A 19,272-nucleotide genomic window follows, 5' to 3' on the forward strand; every position below is an offset into this window, starting at 1 on the left:
TGCAGTTTTAAAGTAGAGTGTTGAGTGTACTTAAGTCCGTATAAAATAATCCGAATTAATAAGTTAGAACGGAATAACGGTACATTTAAAATACATATTTTTTCCAATGTTAAAAATGGTATTTTTTAGCTATAAAGTTGCGATGGCCGTGTGCATTCTGTGAATATATTATTATAGAATTTTGTCCTATTTTGATATATAGTATTGGTATTTAAGTAAATGGAATAGTAAGTTATTTTAATTTAGGCGTTTCGGGCTAAATATATGTATGGTCCGATTTTTAAATTTCTTCAATTAAAATAGGGGTTTTGTATGGAGTGCAGTCGAGTTCAGCGTTGATTTTTTTTATTTTTTGTGTGTCTGTCTAGAACATCATACTAAATTTTTTCCTGCGACTTCCTGCGACTCTCGGATTTATGACAATTTTTTTAAAAAATGTCAATTTGGTATATGAAGCTTTTTTAGGTTTTTTTCAAATAAAATTAAAAATTTGTGAATTTTGTTGATATAATTGATCAAATATGACTTGGAATAGATCACAGCATAGCAGATAAGAAAAAAACAAGTTCAAAATGTCCGTCCTAAGGTTTCAGAGTAATGGGAGTGAGTATGAAAATGAGGGTATTTACGTAAGCTGCTCCAAACATTGATTTTAAACTCATGCACTGAATATACATTTATTCCATATGTCTTTCTAAATAAAAATTGAAATAACATCGACATCGGTTGTAAGAGTCTTCTTAAATATCGCAGGAAAAGGGTCTACTTTATGAACCCTGAAAAAATATCACATTCATATATACACGGTTTTACCTACCTTTATGGTTTTCGCTGTAAGCAAACGCAACAAAATTTCGTCATTAACACCAAACATCAGCTTATACGAATACGGCCTGTATACCTTACATGCAAGGATTCGATGTTTAGAATGTATATCGCTCATTTTATACCAACTGGTTTTGAAAAAGTGGAAAATTAATAGCTCCGATCGGCCACTTTTCGAAGAAAGGATGGCACGTATCATTAATGATTTGTTGTTGACATACCTAAGTCAGTATCCAGAACAACGAACGATGGCAAAACTGCTAGGCGTTTTTTAGCCAACCTGTCTTGGCATCGTCGATAATTGGTGTTGATGAAAAATTAATTAAAATTTTTAATATCATCCTTTCAACCATGACCTGTGCATATGCTATTAACGCAGAGTCATTTAAAAAACTTACTGTGGAAACATTTATTCTTTTCGTGGAATTATATCCTTGGTTCTATATGCCTTCAAGCATACACAAAATATTAGTGCATGGAGCTGATATAATTAAATATAATTCTGATCCAAATATATCAAGTTTGTCTCCTAGTGCATCTCTTAACCATCGATATAGTGAGCCACTATCTAAAGAAGTCCTTAAACTACTGGAGGATCCAATGCTACCAACTAATTCAGATCAAAACTCGGATTCTGAATGTGATTAGTATTTAATAAGTAATGCCTAAATTTTATAAAATATATGTAGTTTAATGTTTTAGATATATAATATTAACAATAATAAAAATACATATAATAACAAAGGTGTTTGCCCTTAACCCACTTTTTACCCTCCAAATGTTTCGGAATTTTTAAAAGAAGCTCCCATTTTAGGAGTACTATTAGTTACAACAAAAATGTTGCTTATTAAAAAATATTTAAAAAGCTTCAAATTAGTAATTTTCATCTAAAAATTTAAGTTTTTTTCTAAAAAAAAAAATGGGCGCTTAGTGGGTTAATAAAAAACAAATTGCCAAATTTTTTCATAAAATAATTAAAATTGTCCATCTAAATCTATTCTTATCCAAATTACCGATAAACATACCGTAAAACATCTACTTTTATTTTCTGCTAGCGCGCATCTGCATTTTTTCCCACTGTGCGACGTAGCCCTTGTTTGCAACTTATGAAACGATAGGATAGTGTGGTCCGCAAACGAAAGAATATAACGAAAAGTAACCAATCGTTTCAAAATTCCGCACTGAGGTCTGCAATGGGGTATCTTCTCATGACTCTAATAGACTACATAAATAAAAAGACAAAGATTCTGCCTGCGCCCAATCAAAACCACTCACTTAACCCGATCTTCATTATGAACTAATCGCGTACATTCTTCCTGAACCTGAAGTTAGAAGCAGCATTAGATTGATCAGAAAGAACACAGTAATGGTAGTAGCTATTACATAAGATATAGAAGTAAAACTCAAGATTCGTGGCTTTGTCAATATACCCTCTTAAGGACGAAGCGGGATACATAAGTACGTGTCCTGGATTAATACAATTTTCGTTACCTATTGTTTACATCACTTTAGTCTTTATCGATTCGACCTAATGCTGTTGGTAAAATGCTATTCATTCATAAATGCTATCACTGGTGCTACATTGTAATCGTTTAATCAATCTAATGGATTTTATTATAAATGCGGCTAAGCGGAGTTAACAATTTTTTTATTGGTACAATTTCTATTAAAAAAATTATTCATCCGTTTCCTTTATGACACTAGTAACACACAAACACACTCATACTTTAACCATTCAGCAGAAGAGGCATTTTGCTGCTAACAATTAAGGCAGTGTGCGCAGAGGCCACTGCGGCTAGTTTGTATAGTATGTATGTGCGTTTGTCGAGTTTTATGTCATTTGTTATTATTTAAGTTAAGAATTCATGTGTTTTGCTTGTAAAATTCATTACTGACATAAACAATGCACCGGGTTAAAGTTATTTGGTTTTTAATTTTATTTTTTCGTTAACCGGTTCCTTTGGCAGTTATCGTTTTTTTTTGTTTTTGAGTTTAATTAAAACTCGAAAAGTGATTATGAGCACTGCACGGCAATCTGCCGAGCCAGAGCCAATGTTGTGAGCCTGTGCGTCTCTGGGCTTAGTTTAGTCGATGTTCGCTTATAGTCGCATATCATAATAAAAAGTCGATGTCCGTCCAAAGTCATGTAATTGCACGAAATGAAAAGCAATTTTAATATGAGCTGTTAGCAGAAAACGTAATGGAATTAACTCGTTATCTGATTTAACATTTCCGAAAAAATGCAGTATTTTTTGCAGTGTTTTTGCGTTTATGTTATGTTCTTTTAGTACAGGTTTTCAGTTCATAACTTTATTAGAAAAATACTGACTTTACGTTACAATATATATATATATAAACAAAAAATAATAATTAAGCAGGAGTAATCAAAAAATTTCCAAGGGGGTAGAAAAATTCGCTACGGGATGAAAACTTAGAATATTCGATTTGAAAACTTGCTCAAAATACCAAAACAACCAACACTTTGGGGTATCGTTATATGAGGGCTATACCTATACCTGCGGACCAATATTAATAATTTTTGGTCAGGGCATATGATATCCACTGAAAACTCGATTTTTTAAAATTAAAAATTTAAAGGCATATATAAGGGCCTATATAACAAGACGTGGATTTTTAAAAATTAATTTTCAAGGTCCTATATAAGACGTGGATTTTTTAAAATTAATTTGCAAGGGCCTGTATAAGAAGACGTGAATTTTTAAAAATTAATTTTCAAGGCCCTATATAAGACGTTGATTTATATACCCTACACAACTATGTTGTCAGGGTATTATAGCTTTATGCAGCCCCAAAAGTTTGTAAGACCGCGAAATATTGGCCCTAGATCCACCTTTAAGTATACCGAGTATATCTCGACTAGCTGAGTCGATCTAGACATGTGTGTCCGTCCGTCCGTCTGTCCATTATAATTTGTAAACACGATACAGGCCACAGTTATGGACCAATTTTCACGAAATTTTGCATATAGGATGGGTTCTGGCCAATGAAGACCCCTATTGTTTTTGGGAAATATCGGTTAATATTTAGGGGATGAAATAGACCAAATACTATTTTTTTTCGGTTTTTCTGGTCGCTCCAGAGGCCGTAGTAATGGCCCGAACTTCGTGAAATTTTGCATGGAGAAGGGGATCGGGCCAAAGAATAAAAATGCCTGTTTTGATAAAGATCGGTCAATATTTAGCGGGTCAAATGGACCCTGACTTTTGTGTGAAAAAGTACACTGAAGGACATAGACCCGAGAAGTTGATATTATATCCAAGAGGAGTGGTTGACCTTTAAATTAAGACCAATTATATTATTGTATGTGCTCTGATGTGGGAGTTATAACTAAATATTTACAGGTATCTCCGTATTCGTATATTATTTAGTAACCCATTATCACTCTAGAGAGCGGAACTATAACGCTGATCGCTTTGAAATGTTCCATGAGGTTCCGGGTATGGTCAAGAACAACGCCTATCATTTTCGGCGATGATCTGATAATAATTTTGGAATGAAGTGGACCGAAAACTTATTTTTGTGTTATTTTCGAGTCGATCTATAGACCACAAATGAAAGCCGAACATCACAATGCAACCCACGGTGAAGGGAATCTGGGCAATAGCTGTACTGAATACTCGTAATATTCGGAAAATATGTCAGTTTTAGGAAGATGTGCTGTTTACCTCTAATCGGGCAAGAGGGTGCAAATATCACGAAATATTGTCCAGGCTCGGAATAAACATCCGCAGAAAATTTGAGTTCCGTGGTAGTTGTGTAGGGTGTCGTATGGTCGGCCCCGTCCGACTATACTGCTCCGCTCACTGGTTTAAAATTAATTTTTTAAAAACGGCTTTGTTTTCAGTTAATAGATTTTGAGAATAATGCACCAGAACAGCAGAAGGCAAAACGATACACCCTACCTGAAAGGAATAGTGAAATCATATTATACAGTTTCGTGTGAATGATTCCTTTTTTTGTTGTTGTTAGTTCCGTTTGTTTTTTTTTTTTTAATAATGCGGGTATTGTTAACATTTTAAATATTCCAACAATTTAAGTTAGACATTTTTTTCCTTCTCCAAGCAACGATGAATTTAAAATCATTTTCTCACCCTTCAGCAGATCAGCAAAATTCAGAATGCAAACCAACGATCAGAGTCAGTCAGAAGCAACAACAACAGACATGGAATAATGCACATGTTGCACTCTGGGATTTTGTTGGCACTGTTGGCTGTTTGCTCAGCAGAATTGGTGTCGGCTCTAATGCCGGTGTTTTCTGTGTTTTTTGTTGTTGTTGCTGTTGTCGTTTTTTCTTTCTGTTCATGAGTTTTCATTAATTTCGTTTTCAGTTTCATTTCCATTTCTTAAGCCTGAGATTGATGCCACAAATTGGTTCACATGTGATCTGACGTAACAGTGGTGACTGACATGAGTTTCGCATTCACAAATTGAGTTCATCATCTTTTCTTGGATGCTGATGTGTTGTTGTTGTTGCTGCTGCTAGATGTTTGGTCTTAATCAACAACAAAATCAAGTAAAAAAGTCTAAAAGTTAAGAAATGCAGCAAACTAAATAATCTAATGATTTCGTTTGTTTCGTTTTTTTTGTGGGTAGGCTGAATAGGCCGTTTTTTGCATTTATCCAGCTTCCAACCATCCATCAATATTGGTGCTATCGTGCACAGTGGTTTCAAAGGTTAAAGGCTTTACCGATTGACCGATATATACAATTTTCTGCACAAATGTTTTTCACATTAAAAATGATCGACAACTAATTACCCGGTGTTTCTAGGGAACACATTCGATAATCTGAATAAGTCTTCCACTTGTAGGTCGCAGCCTAAAGTTAAAAGCAGATCCATATTAAACAGAGAAATACACAGCAGGGGCTATACAAAATATAGAACTATATTGAAAATTTACACAAACACATTTTCACTCTCCTAGAACCGGGAATACTAAATGACAGTAAACATAGGTGGGGGAATTTTCCGCTACAACCGATAAAATATCGAAAAAAGGAAAGACCAAGACCTGATCCATACACCAGCACGGAAAGTATCAGGGTCTTGTAGAGTGTGAATTTGGTCTGGCAAGAGGTGACCTTGTTCTTAAATTGCTTACTTAGATCATAGTAGCGTTTGTTGGCCAGCACTATTCTTTTCCGGATTTCAAACCTGATGCTATTGGTTTTGTTTATGACTGTACAAAGGTATATAACCTCGTTCACTACCTCAAATATGTAGTTTTAAAGTTCCACAGTTGGCCCGAGTCTACAGGACTTCTTGCGCGTTGGTACCATCAGGTTGGTCTTTTCGCCATTTACTTCCAGTCCCACTTTGGCAGACTACTTTTTAATTCCTTCAAAGCTGGCTGTTACCGCTCGTAATGTTCGACCTATTATATCGATATCATCGTCGTAGGCGAGTTGTTTGGTGCACATATTGCCATTTCTGTTCACCTTTGCATCTCGTATGTTCTCTTCCAGCAGGATGTTAAAAAGGTCACACGAGAGGCTGTTACCTTGCCTGAACCCTCGTTCAGTATTAAAGGGCTCCGAGAGGTCTTTTCTGACTTTAACTGCTGACCTTGTGACAGTTAAAGTTATCCTGCATTTTCGTATTAATTTTTAGGAATGCCGAACGAAGTCGGATAGGTCTGTCGAATGTGGCTTTGTAGTCGTTGAGTAGGTGTTATGTGTCGAAGAATTTTTCGTGGGTCTTTTTAAGGATTTGGCGGAGTGTGAAAATATGATCTATAGTGGATTTGCCAGGTCTGAAGCCGCATTGCTAAGATCAAATAATATGATTGACCGTTGACATGAGTCGTTTACACAGCGCCCTGGAGAACTCTTTATATGCGATGGGAAGAAAATTAATTCCTTTATAGTTGGCACATATCGTCTTGCTTGGGCACGAGAAATAGGATGCTGAAGTTCCAATGATTGGGCGTGCATTCTCTAGCCAAAATGTACTAATCAGTTGGTGTATTCTCCTGATCAGCGTCTGACCACCGGCTTTCGGCTGGTAATCCATCGACACCTGCTGCTTTATTATTCTTCAGTCGATTAATTCTGACCTATTCTGACCTGACTTTAAGGCAATGGTCTGCATCGACATTCGCTCCTCGTATCGATCGAACATCTAAAACACTCGATTAATGCATTCCGTCTATCACAGCAACATCGATGGAAAATGCTTCTAAAACCTGCAAAAGACTTAAAATGAGGTCGACATATTTATGAGGGCTATGTCAAAACATATACCTATATGATAATTTTCTTCATAGCTGTATGTCAGCTTCCAAGAACCTGACATGCCAAATTAGAATTCGGTGATAAAATTCATCCAAACACTTCAGAGTACCTAAGATCGGGCGGGACCTATATACGGTTTATATTTTGTTTAAAGATTATTTTATTCTTTCAAGAACCGGGATGTCAAATTACAGCTATCTCGATGGTGGAATGTGGCTATAACCTGCGAAATACTTGGGTGAGGTCTTTATATGTAGGCTATGTCAAAATGTGGGCCAGTATGTCCCATTTGAAATAAAAAAACATCATAGCAATAAATGTGGAAATTTTCAAAGTTCAATGTAAATCGCCAGAGAATTTCATTCTGAACACAGGTGTATAAAAACATCCTTACATACCCACAGTGCACAGCACAACTCCAGTACAAAAATTCAAAAACAATAACAACAAACAAAAAAGTTTTCAAATGTTATTGACTGTATCATCAAAAATTTTGCTGTCTGATGATTTGGAACTCCAAATGAAAACCCAGTGCATTGGATATCGCTTCTGATGCCAGAGGAATATCACAAAAACGTACGTCTAAAGTCAAAGTGCCTTTTGGAATATGAACAGTTGTTGTTGTTTTTTGTTGTTTTGGCTACTGATGATGATGCTCTTGCATTCTACTGCTGGACATGATAGCGTTTTTTTGTGTATCTGTATTTAGATTTTGCATCGATCTTTTGGCAGTTAATTTGTAAATTTGTGTGTGTTTTTACACAAAATTACATGAATTCGTCGTCGTATTCGGCTATTGAGGCTAAATTTCGGTTAACTCTATTTTTCTCTCTCCCCTATGGCGGCGTTTTGGTTTCGTTTGTGCGGCTCATTTGTGTGAATTGACCAAAATACGTGTTGATTATGTGTTAATTAGTTTTAAGCCATGTTCGAGTCGTGCATGTTGAATTCTTGCATTTGTTGTTGCTGGTTTTTATTTTGCTTCGTGTTTATAAACATTAATGTTCGTTATGTTATTTGGTTATTGTAATTGCTATTAAATTAAGACCAATACTTTTCTAAATTATAGTTTTTGCAGGTTTGGTGTTTGAGATAAAAAAATTATCCACGAAAGGGAATGGTTATATATCTTTGTCATTAATGATTATTGCGAAGGCTTATACGACGAATACTGTATATATTTCTGGCCTAATAATAAAAATGGGAATATTTATTACCAATAATGGTTTGATTATTTTTCAAAGTATTCATAATTTAGACACTTTTTCATGGGTTAAAATCAGTGTATTTTGCACATACATTGCTCTTGGGATTGCTGCTATTAAACATGGAATATATCGGTCCACGTTTTGGGTGGACCGGGTGTGTTTTTCTGATGCTTTAATATTTGAATATTCAAATTAACGGTTATTATAAAAGTGTTTATTTTGGTTGCTGTGGATATTAAAAACTAGGATTCGCTGTAGTTTGTATGTATATAGATATCGTATGGTGTATACAGTGTCCACACTTGTAGTACATAGTTCATCAAATTTGTAAAACAAATTTTGAAATTAGTAGAGCAGAAAAAAAAGTTTAAAACAGTTTAGCTCTAATTTTTTTATATTTGAGTGGTGAAAAGTGTGTCATTTAAGGAATAACAAAAATTAGCTGCGGAGACCTGCGGTCCTAAGAGTTATTTAATTTTTTTAGTGACCACCTTATAAAAAAATATGGCATATTCATGAAATGGTTAGAAGCGAATGGTCCAATATGTTATGTATACAATTAAATAAGTTATTGAGGGCCAAATAGGAAGGACACGATGGATTCGGAACATAGTAATCATACAATATTTTGCATAAAATTTGCAATTACGTGGTAAAAACGTTATTCGATGCGGAGATATGGGAGAATTGGTTTTAAAATAATTCAATCAATTCAGTCAATTTTAAGATTATACATATTTATCAGATTATTTGAGGCATAATCTTATAATCTAAATTTAGAGGTCGCACTTGTATGACCTTTGTGGTAATATAATTTATATATATATATATATATTATATATATATATTAAAATATTAAAATTTTCAAGACCCTTTGTATGGGAGGTATATCAAATCTTGATCCGATTTTTCCAGTTTTTGGTCAAGTGCTTTATAGGCCTAAGTAAGTAAATTGACATTTTTCATTGAATTTGGTTGAATATTAATTTTATAGGCCAAAAAGGGTGACATTCTCAAGACCCATTATATGGGAGATATACCAAATCTTGGTCCGATCTATCCAATTTTTGTCAGTTGCTCTTTAAGCACATGTACCAAATTTCATTAACTTAGAATAACTCCTTCTATTTTTGGCCGCTGTTTATATGAACTCGCGACATAGTGCGTCAAAATCGGTATGTTCAAAGTCCTAGCCCTAGTATCCGTAGTTTGAGATTTCGTTTCCTGGTAATAAATAATCTACTATGTCATAGTATCCATATAAAAGACCCGATTGATTTTAGGTATTTTAATGTCCGAATGTATGCTGCTAGTGGAAGAAAAAAACTTTTTAATGCAAATGACAAATAGAGGTAGTGCACTTAGTCCAGGAGAATGAGGATCACTACCTCATAAGAGGATAGGCATGTGAATGCATTCAATGTAAGATGGTGCGAGGCAAAACTTAGGGCATTTGGGGATATGAATTTAATTGCCGCAATAAGACACTACTTCAGTAGAAATGGAAAGCTTCCTACATGATATGCTAGGATATAACTTGATATGTTAGGACCAGTGTTGGCGTTCGAACTTTTGTTTCCGCCCAAAATTTCCCCTAAAAAGGGCCAAAAGTCAACAAGTTATATCCTGAATAATATTCAAAAATTGTATCTTTTTAAAATATTTGTTTTAAGAATTTGTACTAATATTATGCACTCAGCCTTATGGCCTATAAACTTTGCTACGGCAAAATGTACCTCATCAAATTATTCGTTTTAGAACATATGTGTCTTTGGACCAAATCTGTTTCAGACAATTTGGAGTCGAATTACAAATGTCCGTCTTTCTGGATGGCTGTTGCACACGATAACTTTCGAAATGAGAAACGATTTTATCCAAACTTTGCAAATCGTAATGTTTCTTCCAAACATAAATAAAATTCGGAAATGGGAAATATCAAATCACTCCTTCTGATACCTCCCCACAACAATTTTTTTGGTGAACATAAATTTATAAGCTTTGTGCAACATACTATTTTAAACAAGCCTGTAAAATATTTGAATATGGTCCACTAAGGTCCACAATTCTGTACATACCCAGGAAAGGGTCAATATTTTGAAAATTGAAGCGAACGGAATATATATTTTTATTCAAATATAGTCCATCGTAATATTGTATAAAGCCTAGATTAAGTCCAAAGATGGGATGCATCGGTTCTGTTCTTCTGGTACATCCTCACAAAGTGTTAAAATTTTCAATATTTATAAACCCAATATTAGCCGAGTAGAATGTCCGATTTGAACAAATTTAGGACAATTATCGGTTACCATCATCTGTAGTACCTCCCACACAAACGGTCAATATTTAATAAAAAAAAAATGATCCACCTCTAGTATAAAATGATCCACTTAGATTGTAATTTCGTAGACCTACGCAAACTATAGGACAAGGGTATATATCTGACGGAAACACAAACTTGAAGTTTTTACTTATTTACCCAAAATAGAACAACTGAGCGGAGCAGAATAGTCTGATGGGGCCATATGGTTGCTTACACAAATACCACTGGGTTTAAATTTTCCGTGACAATTGCCCATATTTGTGCCTCTAATAATAATAAAAATGTGAAAAGGCTTGTTTATTCGCTGCCCGGAACCACTTTCCGGTAAAATTTCATGGATTTCGGATTATAAATATAGGTGTCACCTACAACTTTAAACATTTTGTAAAGGCGGCATGATATTTTTTAATTTTTCGCATAAAAGTCTTGGACCATTGGACTCGCCAAATATTGATCGATATTCATGAGAACATCTATGCTTATTTCCAGAGCAGATTGTGATCTCTAGAGGGACCAGAACAAAGACGTAAATAAATTAGTTGGTCCATTTGATCCCCAAATATTAACCGATCATTACCCTAACCGATAGGTGTCGTTTTTGTGCAGAAACTACAAGCAAATGATCCATAATAAATTATAATGGATAGACAGGCGGACAAACATGTCTAGATGGACTCAGTCAGTCGATATATATCGGTATCGTAGCAATATATCGCCGTTTTTTTAATTATTGCGCCTCTAATTAAACCTCACAACATCAGATACACAAATAAAAAAAAAGAAAATATCGATATGATGGAAAAAATGCCCAAAATCTGCCCAAGTAATAAATTTTACATTTTTATGCCTACTTTTGGGCATAAATTCCCCTTTCGGCAACACTGGTTCGAACATTTTAACCACACGTAAATATATGTATTTTTGCTAATAAAAGTTGTTTAGTGACGTATTTTCGACATTAATGCCAATTTCTTACATCTTTATAACAAAATCCTTTTAAAAAGTTCGTTTTCAATCGGCGGAGGTATTATCATAACGCTTAGGTGACAAAATATGGTGACAAATCCACTAAATATATCAGTGTATTCAGCAAACATAATAGACGAGATACAATGATTAAATCTATCACTAATATATGTATAAATTAAATTTTTAAATTTAAAGCGATGACCTTAAACTATAAAGACTTCGTCGTTAACTTTGTTGGACCAAACTTTCAATACTTTCCGATAGTCGGAACATTATATGATTCAATACATGAACTCATCTCGAGATTCAGCATGTTTTTTTTTTACCAAAATGTCGAATTACAAACACTTAGTTTGGAAAATATAGCTGGATATAGGACATTTAAATTCAGGGTTTATTCAAACAAAAATATGGTCAGAATATTCGAATTTTCTATTTATTTTCAAACTGTTTCTATATTATAAATTTTGCGAGAAGGACTTCAGAAATGCAAGTTCAATAAATAAATGAAATGTCCGATTTGATCCATACAGTGCACGTCGCAATATTTCTTTCAAACTCAAGTACAATTCGAAGATGAAGAATACCTCCCTTACAGTAAGGAAAGGTGGACGGTTCCGACATAGGGCGTATGATTATATAATATATACTTTACATAAAACCGGTCAGAGTTATGTATGAGAGCTATATTTTCATTATGATTGAAATTAACATACGATATTCTTATGATCTGTCCATATATAGCGGATCAAATAGTCCAAGACTTTTGTGTGAAAAATAACATTTGTGTTCTGCTTTGTACATATATTGATATAGACCGGAGACGTTGTTAGTATATCCAAGAGGAAAGGTTGACCTAAAAACAGATACCAATTATATTGATGTATGTATGTGTATATGTATTATGATATTGTTTAGTATTACCATTAACACACTAGAGCGCGAAAATGTCGTGCTGATCGCTTTGAAACATTACTAAAAGTTCCGCTGACGATGAAATTATATTTAGTAGATGAAATGGGCCGGAAACTGGATTTCTAGTCGCTCTAGAGGCCAGAATTATAAGTCATACATTAAAAATTTTACACGGGAAATGAGATGTGGCCAACTAATTAGAATGGTTCTTATTAATCAATAGGTAAACATTTAGCGGGTCAAATGAACTTAGATTTTGAAAAATTGAATGTTATTGCGTAAAGGTTCACTTCCGGAAACATGGCTCAGAAAATACGTCAGGACAAAAAAGTGTAGTTGTTTACCTATAATCGGCGAAGAGGGTGAAAATATCGCGAAATATTGCCTAAACTCGGAATATAGATTCGCAGAAAGTTACGGTTCGGTGGTAGTTGTGTAGGACCTCATATGAGCGGTCCCGTCCGACTATTTCCGAAATCAAAATTAAGTGAAAATCTCAAAAAACTACTACAAATATATCTGATTTGTTATGTCGGTGTACAGCGATGCAACAATTTTTCAGGAGTGGTTTTTAAAACATGATTTAACACCACGTCCTAAACACTATCATCTAACGGTTTTTTATTAGACTCTTTGGATATATATTCGAATTATATGATCTGAACATATTTTAGCTGATTTCAAGAAACAATTTTGGAAGGAATGTAGTTTTCTGAAAGTATCATAAGGGTTTACGAATAAATTTACAATCTCATTAAAGTAGAACTCGTGTCGAACAACAATCGATAAAAAGCCATCCATTAAATAATTACATAAAAATAATTTTTATTAGATTATGTTTTGTGCGGATTACAATTTAAGTTTTTTTGTTAAAGCGAATTCCAATTGTGTTTTTCTTTGTACTGACACTCAAGTTAAATTGGATGTGAATATTGTGTTGATGGCTAAGGTATGGACGCTGCTGCTGCTGCCTGCTGTCTAGCTATATCGGTTTTTTACCATTTCAAGTCATAAAATCTCCAGAGATGGTTAAGTAGAGTAGCTGATTTAACCAAAAGAGGAAAATGTGGTTAAGATTGACAACAACAACAAAACTAAGAAAAAATAATAAAATAAACCACCATCGAGTGACCACTTCCATAAGATTCATGAATTGTGGGGGAATTGATTATTTAACTGTAAACTGTGGGAGGTGGTAGCGATAAAGGCTATGGCATAGAATTCTGCTATGCCATATAATCTAGAAGTGCTGAGCCAAAGTGGGGGCAGAAAAAAAACGAAATCAATTTCAATTATTTTTAAAACGTTAAATTGAAATTAACACCTTCATATGGCTAAAAGCGTCTCAGTGGTCATGTTGTGGTGCTGAATTTTTTGCCTCCTTGTTTTCGAGTAGCAGCGGAGTGGCAGTTCCTTGAACGTTTGTGTTGCTGTGTGTGTTTGTATGTAGCTCTTGGGTTTAGAGAGACCTGTTGCCGCGACATCCATCGCCTGGTATATTAGACAAATTGCATTTTTTCTTTTTTGTTATAAGCCTGGCTAAGCAGCAGCATTTGTAGTCGCGCATTGTTGAGGTTGTTGCAGCCCCAAACATTGGGCGACCAAACATACACACACATAAACACAACCTGTGACAACAATATTCAATCAGGCACACAAGCGGCACAGTTTAACAATGTGCTCCACCAATGCACAGTGGGAAGGTGTTGAGAAGTTAAACATGTAAAAACGTTGTTAAGTTCGGTCGGGAAGTAAAAACACTTTTAAGTTCTGCTCGGCCGAACTTTTTACATTCATACTTCCATAAATCGTTGGGGATCTTAATATTGGGTCCATTGCATGCTAATAGGTTGTTTATACTCAGAATAAAATACCGTCGAAAATTACTAACTATAAATACCTCAGGTTAGAAAATTAGAACCTGACTGAAAACGAGTATTTATGGTATTGCTGAAACAGCTGGATGAGCTTGGAGTTGAATATTTAACTAAAGTGGTAACGCTTGACTATCAAAAGCCTTTGATACCGTCAATCATGCCACACTGTTTGAGGAAATCGAGAATACCTCCCTCCGGCCAAGTTTGAAACGTTGGATAATCAATTTTATATGTCTGAACGCTAGTCGTACGTCGAGTTCCAGAATAAAAAGTACTAACCCTGTAGAGTGAAACAGGGAGATACTCCCGGACCTGTATTATATCACGCCTCTGTCGTTACGTATGCAGATTATTGTACGATTATGGTGTGGGGACCTAACCTTGAGGACATACATGTAAGGTTGAATGCATATCTCGTCGATTTATCACCCTTCTTCCACCACATGGTATGTGGACATGCATGCGCAGGTCGAGGGGTTTAAAATACGGACTACCAACCACCAAAAAATTCACGGGGTCACATTCGGTGGTATGTATAAATCGTTGTCGCAAATTACAGCTATCTGCGATAAAATGAAAAGTCGGAACATGGTCTTCAAGTCGCTTGCTGGCAGCAATTTGGGGCGGAGATAAGAAAACTTTGTTGGCCTTTTATGAAGCGGTAGGTCGGTCTGTGGCAAGCCATGCGTTGCCAATGTGTCCTGCGAATACTAGTGTAATGCAAATCTAGACGCCGCTCTGAGAACTCCAACACGATACCTCCTCATGACACCTGTGGACCATCTACAGAAGGAGGATCCTACCATTACGTTAGAATAGCAATATGCTTACGTTGCAATACCTGTTTGGGTGCTTCAGAGATTATCATCATATGTCGGATAGGTCTCCCCACCCAGGCATGTCAGGAAGAATCCGCGCGATCAAGAGGGAGAGAGAGTGTCCATCTTTATAAAAGGGAACCTCTAGATCAAGATGCTTATAGAGCAGGTTTAAATAGTATTCACACTGATGTGGTTGCCGACATGCTAAATGAATACTCACTGCATGTCGTCCACGGAGCTCACAACCTTCCCATCGCAGTTGAAGAACATCAGATACCTAGACAAACCAGATTAGTTTTGCCTTAGTTACTTTCAAGATGGTGCAGTTAACCTAATTCGTATTTCTTAATTTGGATACAAGTCCAAAACCTAGCTAAAGGGGGAATTGTCAATATATTAGCCTTCATAGCCAATTGCCTCCTAAGAGAATATTTATCATATTTTAGGCCAGGGTCTTCAACATACCGAAAATAGAATACCACACTATATAGAGGGCTATCTACTTTGATAAGTCTTAGCAAAGAGTTTTTACAACCACCAACCACCAGAATGCCATATTGCAGTCACTTCAGTTGGAAATTGCCCCTAGTAGCCCCAAAATATCTAAAGTGGGGTGGGGACCATTTTATGCAGGGTGTGTCAAATAAAATATCTTTATTGAAAAAATTAGCATGGAGTTCTTTTACCCTTTAAATACACGAAAGTGTGTGTAATTCTCTCAAAATGAGAAAAGACTTTAGAACACATATCCCTTTTTATTAATTTTCCTCGACCTATTACACTAACTAGGTAAACGCGGATACAATCTTAAAAGTACTTCAAATGTGGCTGGACCCAATTTTAAAACAAGACATATAGGGGCGCTCTGTCAAAACATGGACATACTTTGACAGATTTTTCGACCACACATAACCCATTGTGCAGTAAAGTTTTTAAGATTTATTTTCCTGTAATGTCCACAATGTAGAAAAAAAAACAAAAATAACAAAAACTAGCAAACGACATTTTTCGATATTAAATCAAAATCAAAATGGAGTAATGTACTCGAGAGCTCGAGTGTTCGTTACAAATTAGCTTGGCGTTTTCCCGCAGACTTCTTGACAATGCGACACCACACCAATCGTCTGTCTGGCTGTTCGGCTGTGGGCTAGCAGCCAGCATCTCGAAGTCGAACAACTCCTAAAAATGCAACAAAGCCTTTAGCTTGTTTTACGGTTATTGGACAGTTGGTTGGTCGGTCGAACGGTCCGACCGACTGTTGTTTGTTACGTTGTTGTTTTTTTGGGCCTTAACAAGAATCAGTCATTATTCAATCAAATGTAACACTTGTTGTGCATTTTTAATGTGCCAACTATGTAGACCTGTTGAGTCCGACTTCACCGTTCAACTTCTTGACTTGACTTCGCTTGGCTGCAAAGTCACTAAGTATGGATTTCCACTAACCATTCGCACCTCCCTTCCCATTCTCAACGTGAACAACAAATTAGAAAAAATTAATAGTTGATATGTTCCAAATGATTGGTTGTTGTGATTCCGATGTTTGTTGTTGTTGGTGGTGTTGGCTGCTGCTGCTGTTTGGTTGCATTTATCTCGCTCACAGTAGTTGTTGTCATAACGAATTGTTTGATTGAAGTTATGGACTTCCTATGAATGAATAGATTGCAATGTTTGTTTTTGTTTCTGTTGTTGTTTTTTGTATTATGCGTATTAATAATTTTTATTTGAGATATAATCGATTGTTTACTTTTTTATTCAATAAAAACGCACATGGGATTAATAATTCAATTTGGATAACACAAACTCGTAGTAATAAATATGTCTGCTATTTTTTAATGCACGTTTCGTTACTATGAAGATTAGGTATGACATACTTGCATATTTTTCTGCGAGGATATTTTTATCCATATTCAAAAATTTCCGTGAGGAGGACTTCGATTGGAAAAATCAGCAAGGGCCGTCAAACGATCTAAACTATGGATACATAAAAACATCGGAGTACAAGGATTTTTGGATAGTAATTTCGTACTATAGCATTGAAAAATTACAGCCACTTTGATGAGCAAAGTACGGATAAAATAGTCTTAATAATGAAAATTACGAAATAACATTACATGTGAGACTTAAAATGAACATTTCATTTGGGAACCTTTCCTACCTACAAAATCCCGGTAGTGAAGTTATAGCCATGTGTACCGGTGGATGGCAATTGGCTACGACAGCATGTTGAGAACTTGAACACGCCATCAATTTCGATTGGATTATTTCATGACCAAAAATAACCAAAACTCAAACAACAAAATGCATCGCAATCTTACCGAGCGGATACTCCAACACCTCGATACCGTTGAAAAGGTCGACACCCTAGATTTGGTCGATGTTTTCGGTGTTGATCATCAGAAAATTGTTGGTGCCCTGAAATCCATATAAGCGCATGATTTAGAAAAAAGCTGAAACGACATAACGAAAATCTTTGGAGGTCACCGAAGGGGGTCAAATGGTTGTGGTCCAAGGCAGCCACGAAGCTGTGCTACAATGCCATTTCCCTTGATGGTATCGCCCAAGCCGAATTAATGAAAAGTGGTCCCAAAGCTAGAGTATGGTAAAGTGGATCATATTGAGGATACGATGCAGCAAAATCATTGCTGTGGCCGCGGGAAAAACGGATTTAAAATTTAGTTGCGGAAAATAAAAAACGTACACTGCTGCAGGAAATCTTCATCAAGAGTTTTATTCTATCCATGGTTCTCCAATTCTCAAATTGGAAACTGATTTGACGGTTGATATGTTGGTTTCTCGTTTGTGGAAAGAATTCCAATCGTATAATTTCGATGCCTTGGGTGTTCCACCATAGCGTAGACATTTACATCCACTGTTGAAGGTGCGCGCAGAATTTCGATGCCCTTTTCAGCCTCAACAACACCCATCAAGTGATGCTCATGAATACATTACATTAATCCTCGGGAAAAGGGCTACATATTCCCCTAAAACTATTGCTAAGATTAGAAATTAGAGCAGGCCCAAAAAAAACTTCTGCCTACGGATACCACGGCAGTAAGTGCTCGAATGCACTACAAATTGGCCAATCAACCGGAAGGTTTCCAGTAGGGATAAGTAAATCGACTTTCGACTAATCGACTTTTTGTATTGAAAAGTCAAAATTTTGAAAATTGATTTTGGAACAGTTTTGAAAAATCGAAAGATCGAAAAGTCGACTTTTCAGTCAAAGGCAAAAATCGAAAAGTCTAAAAATCGACTTTTTGGTCAGAGGCAAAAATCGAAAAGTCGACTTTAACGTTCGACTACGTTTCAAGCCAGGTAAATATTTTAGTAATGAAACACTCGATGCTACCCATTTGACTGAATTCCATGAAATCGAAGGTGTGATAGCTGATGTTCTATTGACTCTGAGCGATTTGATTGGTACACTTTATGAATTCTTCCGTAAATTGGGTATAACACAATTGGAATTCAAACCAGCCTATTACCCATACACCGAACCAAGTATGAAAATCTTTTGTTTCTATCATGGTTTGTATAAATGGATTGAGGTGGGTAATTCGGGTGTTTTCCATCCAGTTTGCTGCCCATGGGTATACGCGGAAAATGTGAATGTCATTGCTGGACTTTGTCCATGAAGCGACCGACAATGATTAAATATGGAATAAATAATATTAAGGATTTGAAATGGTCGAAGAGGGTTCCATATGCCGTTTCGAAAGTAAAAAATATGATATAGTTATCACAAAAAATGTTTTCGACCATTTAAACTTTGTTAGCCCATAATGCCAAATTAGGGAAAATTATGAGTGCACACAGTGATAGGACTTAATAAATTCCGAAAATTAGGCAGTGTTATTATGTGGGGGCTATTTAAAAAATACAGGCTTATATTAACATTTTATTAGGACGTGATTGTTTACCCATAAAATTGTGTTCTTCAATCGGTTGATATTAAGATTTAATGAAATTATTCACGAAATACCCAACGTTTTTCCGATTGAGACGATATTTTTCACAGCGTACCGAAATAAGTGTGGAATGAGAGAATTGTCTTATAGGAAATCCGATTGAAAGGGATAGGT

General features: G+C 35.6%; 1 pseudogene; it reads left to right on the top strand.

The window, feature by feature from the left end:
• Positions 1-17,487: 17,487 nt before the first annotated feature.
• Positions 17,488-18,908, top strand: LOC133334323 (phenylalanine--tRNA ligase alpha subunit-like; annotated as a pseudogene).
• The last annotated feature ends 364 nt before the right edge of the window (positions 18,909-19,272 follow it).

The sequence above is a fragment of the Musca vetustissima genome, unplaced genomic scaffold (genome assembly GCF_032173495.1).
Source record: "Musca vetustissima isolate MV318-11 ecotype Yass unplaced genomic scaffold, APGP_CSIRO_Mvet_v1 utg35082, whole genome shotgun sequence".
Classification (NCBI taxonomy): Eukaryota; Metazoa; Arthropoda; class Insecta; order Diptera; family Muscidae; genus Musca; species Musca vetustissima.